This window comes from Pararge aegeria, chromosome 20 (genome assembly GCF_905163445.1).
Source record: "Pararge aegeria chromosome 20, ilParAegt1.1, whole genome shotgun sequence".
NCBI lineage: Eukaryota > Metazoa > Arthropoda > Insecta > Lepidoptera > Nymphalidae > Pararge > Pararge aegeria.
Genome location: NC_053199.1, coordinates 3,228,650 through 3,238,848, shown reverse-complemented (window position 1 = coordinate 3,238,848; position 10,199 = coordinate 3,228,650). Strand labels below are relative to the sequence as shown.

The following is a 10,199-nucleotide window of genomic DNA, read 5'->3' as shown; positions in this document are numbered from 1 at the left end:
TGATGTAACAACTTAAACCGAGTTTTTATGAGCACTTATCAGTGTGTAACATCGAAGTTTGTGCCGCTAAGCCTCCAGGGAGCGTTCGTAGAAAGATTGATAGTAACGCGTCCGCATGCCAGCTCTTCGTATGTTGGACAAGTTAAACAACTACTTAGGAGTATTTTACTATGTAATATTATGTTAGGTGTAGTGTGTTGGTAGCAGATTGGAATACAGTTGTCACCCCCTCCCTTCCTGCAGACCTGGGAATTAAACTTATAAATATTATATAATAAAGGAAATAATAATATAATAAAGGAAAACAGGCAGCAGCGTCCTCTGTACTTACTACCATCTACTGCGATCAGCAACCCGTCTGATCAGCGTGGTGATTATAGGCAAACCCTCCATTTAGGAGAGGCCTTTAATACTTTTATTATGGAGGCCTTTACTTAAAGGAAGACTATTAGAGGCTATTTTATTATTTTAAAAATTTTGATTTTACAATGAATAATTGTTAAATAATTGCTAAATTTAAAGTTTCATACATTTACAGTGATCATCGTTTCATTCATTAGTTATGTTACTGTACACAAATAAATAAATAAAAAAAAAAGAATACATATCAAAATAAGTTCTAATTCCCTAACATTTTCATCAATAGCCTCTAATAGTTTTATAATTTTTATTAGTGTTTTTACATACACTTGGAGGAATTATCAATTTTGTAAATTTAAAAAGCATATAAAAAATTTCGGAACCGACAGGATTTGAACCTGCGACTCTCATTGATGGACACACGGCGACATGTTGCAGGGCGTGCTCCTTGCATGCCCTGTGAAGCATTGCTCGGATTATACGCGAAGTTTTCCACTAAACGTAGTCCTTATTACTATAAAAAAAGGTGGAATTGATAAGCTGCCACCATTACATTGGCGAGGCCTGGATAAACGAAAACCTTCGCTTTATATTGCAAATTCTTCGTGCTCCAATAAACCTAATTAAATTAGCAATCCCCCGGCGAAATAGGGAATATTTTATCGTAATGAAATAAAATTTCTCAAATAAAGCCTTCGCCGCTATTGAATAAGTGTCAGAGGTAAGGTTTTATGGCGCAACAGGCGACATAATGTTAGCTTCCTTCCTTTGGCCCAAGGGAAAAGAAAAGGTTGTATTTTATTTTTTAACTACCTCCAAAGAAACACGGAGGTACAATGAAAATTTAGCTCAATTTCAAATTCAAATTCAAAATTCATTTATTTCAAGTAGGCCTAATTTATAAGCACTTTTGAAACGTCAAGTCAGTCTTTTTGTAGTGACTCTACCACTATTATGCTATACACAATTTGCTATACTCTGCGGAAAGCAGGAGAATCTGCACGGTGTATTTATAGCCTATCTGTTTCACTTCACTTAAGACGGCCTAATGGCGCAGTGGGTAGCGAACCTGCTTTCTGAATCAAGGCTGTGGGTTCGATTTCCACAACTGGAGCCGGAATGGTTTTCAGTGTCTGGGTATTTATTTTTATATTATAAGTATTTATATAAATTAAGTATTCATAAAAATATTGTAAGTCTTCTTAGTACCCATAACACAAGCTATGCTTATTTTGGGGCTTAATAGCGAGGTGTGTATTGTCGTAGTATATGACATTGTAATGGAATTGTAATTGAATAAATAAATAAATAAAAAATACCAAAATCGCCAAAACCTCTTCATTTACACGGGGAAAAAAAAGAAAATCTAACGACGCTATGTTACCGTAACGCTGAGATGTCATTAAACTTGGCTTTACACAAAACACAGCTTGGCAGATTTTTTCTGTGTTATGTTTACTGATATTTTTCATTGAATATTAGGTAGTTACTAGCAGTGCTGGAGTTAACAACACAGTTTTTTTGTATTTTAACAAATTGTGAGAGAATTAATGCACGAAATACTTTCATGCAAAGTACTACATAACAACATTTCATATAATTGGTGATATTGCAAATATGCATTGTAAATTTTTAATAAAATTTAGTAAATTGATAATTGACTCTATTGTGGCCATATAGTCTCAAATATATATTATGTGCCATCGCCAAGGAGTTTTTTGACAAAAATTACGCAAGATGGCGTTGTGTGACTACATGACATCATGTTTGAAAGCTCTGATAGATGTCGCTGTATTCTTATGTCATAATATAATATCGCGGTGTGGAGATTCTTTCAAAGAGAATGACTACCGCCGATGAACGTAAATGAAGCATACTTACCTGGCGTAGGGGACACCGTGATCAAGAAGGCGGTTCCCCCAGAGCGAGGCCTTTCCATTGCACTGCGGTTGGGTTGACCTCTGCGATTATCCCTAATGCGGATAACTCGGACGCGTAATTTTTGGTAGTGGGGACTGCGTACGCGCCGTCCCCCCCCTATTTAATATTATATAACACGTTGCACGCTTAGTTTCCCTAATCCTAGACAAGCATTATTCTGATGCTTCTGATGCTTATTGAAAAAGTATTTCACTGACTCTTAGGCTAGACATCTTAGTTACGACACCGATCTAAGAACAATATACATTGAGAGAACTTGTATACTCACATTTGACAGATGAAAAATAGTTAAATTCAGTATTTTTTCAAGAACTTCAGATCTTAACGAATATCGAAAATTCAAGATAACCAGTTAAACTTCAAAACAATATCAAATTATAATAAATATGAAAAACAGATATCAGAAAAAAAATATTTTTTGATGATTGAATTCTTAGAAAAGTTAGGCATCTCATAAATTATGTGATACTTAGTGAAAATCGATTTGTGAAAGGTAAGTATGCATTGAAATCTTCTTAGTTTAGGCGTTACTGATTTAGACACTGCCTTGTTTATAGATAGTGCAAACTGGCATTAGTCACGTAAGAGCAGGTCCAAAAAAATAAATAAATATACTACGAAAATACACACATCGCCATCTAATCCCAAAGTAAGCGTGGCTTGTGTTGCAAAATTTTATAATTAATATACCTACACTAATGCTTATAAAATATAGATAAACACTGAAAAACCTTCATGTTCATCACACAAACATTGTCCAGTTGTGGGATTCGAACCCACTGCCTTAGACTCAGAAAGCAGGGTCGCTGCCCATTGCGCCAATCGGCCGTCAAAAAAGATGATTGTTTTAAGAAACTGGTGTTAAATACAATTTTATTAACCTTCGACACACTTCGTTTCACCGACATGATTCTTGGTTCGAAAGCTGACATGATCTAGAAGTATCGCTATTATTATCTAGAACTGTTCGAGCGTTTGAACAACACTTACCGCTTCTACAACTAGCGCCCCCAAACATAATATAAGTACCTAAAACATTATACAACAAAAGCTACTCAAATGTAAAGGTAGTCATTTAAAAAATCTGTGTTACTAGTTGAGCTTACAAAATAAAATAAAAAAAACAGTATTCATTCGAAGTATTCAAATAACAGCACTGGAGCTCCGAAAACACTAACTCTGTCTGCAAAATTGTTATTTCGTTTTGATCGTCATTTTGTGGAAATTACTAAATCGATTTCATATGTACTGTTTTAGAATTCCGTAACTTTAGGTACAGCCATCGCTTTAAGCGGTATTATTGTAATATTGATCAGTCTGCAGATCTAAAATTGACATTGTGTATTAGCGTGCCGTTAAGCCGTCAGTTTCAGGTATTAATTCACTACTCATGTATATTACTTAACTATTCATTGATACCATCACCAGTAATAGTTTGGTAGATTTTATTTTGAAAACCTAACACTCCTTCATGACTGATGGCTGATCTGATTTAGACGTAGGTATACAAGAAATCTTGTTTGTATTGATTTCAGCTGAAGTTTGGAATGGATGTAGCAACGAGTACCTTAAGTTAGCACATATTATTATTATTATTATTTATTATTTAACTCTTTATTTGTACACCACAATGAAGTTAGGAAAAAAAAAAACAATAGAAATACAAAGACAAAAGTAGAATACAAAAGGCGGCCTTATCGCTTAGTAGCGATAAGTCCGCACATAGTCTATTTTATCCCAAAACATCCAGATGTTCTCGCATGAATAACTATAGCTCTCAAGAATGCAGGTTTCCTCACGATGTTTTCCTTCGCCGTTGAAGCAACTGATATTTTAATCACTTAAAACACACGTAACTTAGAAAAGTTAGAGGTGCGTGCTGGGATTCGAACTCCCAATGCGAGCTCCTACCTAATGCGCTGGCCTCGCTTCCGGGTTGATAATGATGAATTATAAAATGTACGGAACACTGAAGGGTTGTTTGCTATTCGCACTTGACCTTTTTTTTTTTACAGCTCCATATGAGCCGACCGGGCAGGTCCATCGTATTTCTCTTTTGCTATCGAGTGGTCCTTCCGACCCGGATGGATTTATTTGATCCGTAATCTACTTGCATTCGATTTGAATCCGTCGAGTAGGTATCAATTTGTCCTGTTTTGTATTGTTCTTTATGTTGTCACACGATTGTCATCCTCACCTTAGTGGTCGCATCCTTAGTGGTAGTATGCCCAAGTTTGCCTCAGGTTTATGGATAATATAATAATGAATATTGTTTCCCGTTAGGTGAACTGTATGCAAAACTGTGGTTTATGTTTCGTTCACAGCTATGTGTGAAGATGAATATTAATTTGTTGCATACTCGTAATTGCCGTATTATTTTGACAGGCGTTGCACTAACATTTGTATTTTTTTCTGAATATTTAAATGTTTACAACAATTCGATCCACAAATAATTCAGCTGCCTTTTTTAATAGTAATAATTTGCAGACGTAGCAGATGGCCCACCTGATGGTAAGTGGAAAAACATAGCCTATAAACAGAACAACACTTCGCAGCAACGTGTCCATTAACCTGAGACGTAGGTATTAAGCTCATGTGCCTATAATTACACAGTCAACCAAGAAGGGTCTGAAACCCGAACACAGGTTTGCAACAATGCTGCTTAGCGGCAGAAATAGCACGGCTGTAGTACTTCCCCGGACGGCTGTCACAAACAGCCCTAATACTACAAACTAAGAACACTCATGAGTTACGGACCACGAGTAACCTACATGGTATTTTTGTTATTAAGTAATACGGCAATAAACCTAAATACGGCATAAACTTGTTTAAGTACTTCTTCCTTTAAACTTATTTAGTTTATTTTTGTATCCTTTTTTTTCTGCACGGCTCGCATGGGAGACAATTATCACCCCGGGGAAAGGATAAAAATATATCTTCTCCCACAGCTTTAATAAATAAATAAATAAATAAATAAATATACTACGACAATACACACATTGCCATCTAGCCCCAAAGTAAGCTTAGCTTGTGTTATGGGTACTAAGATGACTGATGAATATTTTTTGTATAATATACATAAATACTTATAATATACATATAAACACCCAGACACTGAAAAACATTCATGCTCATCACCGAACATTTTCCAGTAGTGGGAATCGAACCCACGGCCTTGGACTCAGAAAGCAGGGTCGCTTCCCGCTGCGCCAATCGGCCGTCATCAACTCTTAGAGCATTAGCGCACAAGTGGAAATAGTATCCAAATAATATATGGTTAATAATAAACGGGGGTAAGCTTCTATTCCCTGTTCCCGCGCTTTAGGAGGTAGACACGTTAATTATATCTCAGGCCAGGGGATATAATCAGGGGATATAATCGGGGGATATTACTTTTGTCTCCTGCCCATGCTAGCCGTGCTGATGGTAAATGATAATGCTCCCTAAGGGCTAAGCGGGCAAACCTTGTTATTCGAAACAGGCCAATGGTAAGCCACCCCATTGAATTAAGATCATACAGAATCCTCATTCAGCCATTATTCTATGCAGTGCATTGTGTCCAAAAGCAGTTTACATCCGCTATTTCGCTAAGTCACAATTTTTTTCCCATTTTATGTTGAACGCTTAGAACATTAGAGGTAAAACAAATACTGGCAACGGCTTAATGGTATGAAGTGACTAACCGTTTGTTCGAAAAACCAATCCAAAATAGTGGTTTTAGATGCTTCCATTTTAGTCGTGTACACGGTTTCTGTATATTCATAATTCTGTGAGCCAACCTGATCGAGTTCTACGATGTCCTTATCAAAAGGACAAGAGCAAGATCAGAGCAGACATTATTTAGAAATCATAAATTGCCTTGCCGGGGATCGAAACCAGGTATTCCTTTTATGAGACTTCAACGTACACCACTGCACAGGGGGGCAGATAAACATAACTTCATTTCTGATGCAACATTTAAGTGTACTAAAAAACGCAAGATTTAAATTTGATTGAAGCTAAAAAAGCCATTTATGAAAAATAAAGCTACATAAGTAGGTTATACGTCGGGTACCTTTTTGCTAATTGGAACTTTTATCGGAGCCGAACCATTTAGCCCTCGGCTGTCTTTCAAAATGGCCGATGAAACGGCGGGAATTCAGGAGTGTGCTAACGAACCTCTTTGTTAAAACCTTATTTTAGGCTTTGCTGACCGTTCTCGCCAGCTCCGAGGGCTATTAAAAAGTAACCATTCAACTCTATCAATAGTTCAATGGGTTTGGCATTGCATGCTGTTTTCAACCTGTCGCAAAAACTATGGGTTATAAGTTTGACATAGCTGTATTTGTGTGTCGTGTGTCTGTCTGTGGCATCGTATCTTCTGAACGGATGAACGGGAGTATTCTTAGCTGTGTTTGATGAAAAACGGTCCAAGATTTCCGCCTCCACAAAATGGCGAATTACATAATTTTTCACAACTCACAACACAAATTTAAAAATCCAAGATGGCCGCCACACACAATAGCGCTTTAAATTTTTTGTTGTCGGTGGTTCTTAAACTTTTAATTTAATGTTATCTTTTATTATTCTTAACACTATCAGAGATTAAAACTTTGAATATACTAGCGACCAGCCCCGGCTGCATGCGGTTTGAATTTAAATACCTATTTAATTTATACAACACCGTAGTACATTCAATCTTGTAAGGTTTAGCCAGTGTTTGCAATGAACCTAAGCGAAAAAAATCTATTTTTTATTACATCACAGTACAACTCTTTCATGTATGTTAACTGCATATAAAGCGTTGTCTTGAATCACTCTATATATTGATGAAAATTGCTTTATATTCCGTTGCATAGTTACAAAAATCTAAGTGTTCAACAAGCAGGAGCTTCTTTGTTTTATACTATGTAAAACATTGTTTCATGCAAATGAATCTGTTCATAAATGACTTAGTTTCGTTTCCTGCATAAAGATGCCTATATCCTTAGAAACCCTGGGTTTTGTTCATTAATGTTGTGTAAATAACAGTGTTGTAGGTATGAAGGTAACTACGTATTGATCGATCAGAGAACAAGAAATTTGTTTAAACAACTCTCCAGAATTATAGAGATAATCGTAAACGTAGGGAACTGACATCACAACGATGCTATGAAGACTTTTATTGAGTGATATTATCACTGCAAGTTAAAGTTGGAAGGGTAATTTTATCACGCTCGGAACTTATTTTTTGTTCCACGACATTAACCTCATCCATTCCAGTGGGCGTCCAACTCCAAGCAAATCGGTGGAGCTTTTAACTACATCAGCAAACTTGAATTTTCCGCTCCGACAACTATTGGACGACTCTTCGGAATTTATGTTGACTGTTTTGTAAGAAAGAGACCCATTTCGGGATGCTCAGGTTGTTTTTTGCCCTGGAATAGTATGGAGACGTTATTGGAGACGGAGATTATTATATCAGTGGTTATAAACAGTGATAGTCTAGTGGTTTTTTTTATAGTAATAATTGACGGACCAAACAAATGGCCTACCTGATGGTAAGTGGAAAAACATCGCCTATAAACAGAGCAACACTTCACTTTTTTTTTTTTTTTTTTTCATTTATATAATTTTCCCTGTAAAATTGTCAAACGTTTGTTAATAAGACCATAGATATAGGGAAAACACTGTCTCCTGTAACACAGTTTTTACTACCGCAGGAGACAGGGCTTCACACTTATGAAATGTATACGTTTATTTTGATAAAATAAAGATATTATTATTATTATTACTGGGCATGCAAAGAGCATGTCACATGCCGCCCTGTGTCCATCAATTTGAAGCGTAGGTGTTAAGTCTCATGTGCCTGTTATTACACCGGCAACCACGTCCTTCAGACCGGAACGTAGCATTGCAACAATGCTACTTAGCGGCAGAAATCAGAACGGCGGTTGTACTTCCCCGGACAAGCCCTGTCACAAGAACCTCCAACCTACCTACTACTATTAAATTCTTAGTAGATTAGGACTTCGGATTCACTTTCGGAAGGGAGGAGTTCGAAGGTCGTCACTCACCTCTTAATTTATCAAAGCTATTTATTAAATTTATTTATTAAACTCTTTATTTGTATACCACAACATTTAAAATGTAACAAAAACAGAAACATCGAAAGAAGTAGTAATACAAAAGGCGGCCTTATCGCTTAATAGCGATCTCTGCCAGGCAACCTTAGAATTAGGAAAAAAAAAAGAAGAGGAGAATAGACTGCTGGTGGTACAAATATTAAAATACATACATGCAAATAACTACATGCCAATACATAAACTAGTGTGCACAAATAGATAAAAAGTAAATAATATAATATATAAATAAATAAAGCTATGTGCATTTAAAGCAATCGAGTACCACTTGTTTTACCGGTGAAGGAATCGTGAGGACACTGGAATGCCTGAGAATCTCCATAGTTTACTCGAATGCGTGCGAGGTCCGTCAATTCGCACTTGTCCAGCGTGGTAAACTACAGCCCAAATCCTTCTCATTGCAGAAGGAAACCCATGTAAAAGGCCCGTAATAGGTTGATATGACTATGATGACCATGATCCGTTTGGCATTAGAAGTTGTGTGTTTGATGTTTGTTACTATTTTCCAGAACGTAGGTACTATATATCTAAGAAAAAGTTGTTATATATATTATGTTATTAGCTCATAGCTCGTAGAAACGCGAAGCTGAAGTGCAGGCAATGGGCGGGCACATAGCTCGGAAAACAAACGGACGTGTGGATCCTGGAAGGTGCTGGAATAGCAACCTCGCATCGATAAATTTAGCGTTGGTAGTCCCCGACTAGGTGGACTGATAACATCAAACGAGTTGACCTTGATTCTGAACGGGATATTAAAGACCTATGTCCGGTAGTGGACGAACATTGGTCGAGAAGTTGATGATAACGATTTCGAAATTTTCGACAAAGTTGCCGAGCACATTATATAAAATTCGAAGTTTTAAATCAAAGCTGGATTTGCTGTTAGTTAGGTAACATATTGTGTGAGTTGATAGTTTGTACACCCAATTACGGATTATAATATTGCTTACCGGAATTCATGTTGATGTTGGTAAACGTAAACATTTGATTTGTGTTATGCGGGCATGAGGACTATGTTTAAACCAGTAACAAATTAGTGTATTACGTAATTCATTTCAAGCGGTGATGGCCCAGTGGTTAGGACTTCGACTTCAATTTCGGGAGGCCGAGTTCGAATCCGAGTACGCATCTCTAACTTTCCTAATCTTTTGAAATGCTATTCCAGCTACGGTGTTTCCTGATTCATAACACTTGAATGACTTCAAGACAAGAGCGAATAGGCATTTTCTAGGCAAACGCGCCCAAACTTAGAACGCACCACTGCTTTCCATCGGGCATGACAGTTGTCAAGCGCACGTCTACCTAGTAAAAAAAAAGTTTTGTGCGTTTTAGCAATTAAATATCACATGCATTAACGGTGAAGGAAAACATCGTCAGGGAACCTGCATGCCTGAGAGTTCTCCATTATGTTCTCAAAGAGGTGTGAAGTCCATAAATCCGAGCTTGGCCATCGTGGTGGGCACATCATAACCATGTTTATTCTGGGAAGAGATCCGTGCCCTGTAGTGGGCCAGTGATGGTTTTATGAGGATGTACATAAGATCACACCCTTTTTTTTGTTTGAAAGATGGATTAGGCGGGAGTGTTATTTTGATGAAAATCGATCCAAGATGGCCGCCGTCATAAAACGGGGGATTACATATTTTTTACGGGCTTGACTAGTAGCTTAATATTCACTATATTGATAGTAAGGGTTTTAAAATTTTTAATTTATATATTAGGCATTTTATTTATTGAAGGTTATATGAATTAATGACAGAATTTGAATATCCAGTGTTACCATACCAAGATTCTCTC

General features: G+C 36.9%; 1 non-coding gene across 1 annotated transcript; it reads left to right on the top strand.

Moving 5' to 3' along the window:
• The first annotated feature begins 2,233 nt into the window (after positions 1–2,233).
• LOC120632941 lies at positions 2,234–2,395 on the top strand. Its single transcript, XR_005659171.1, has one exon. It is a non-coding gene; the product is annotated as a U1 spliceosomal RNA (small nuclear RNA).
• The last annotated feature ends 7,804 nt before the right edge of the window (positions 2,396–10,199 follow it).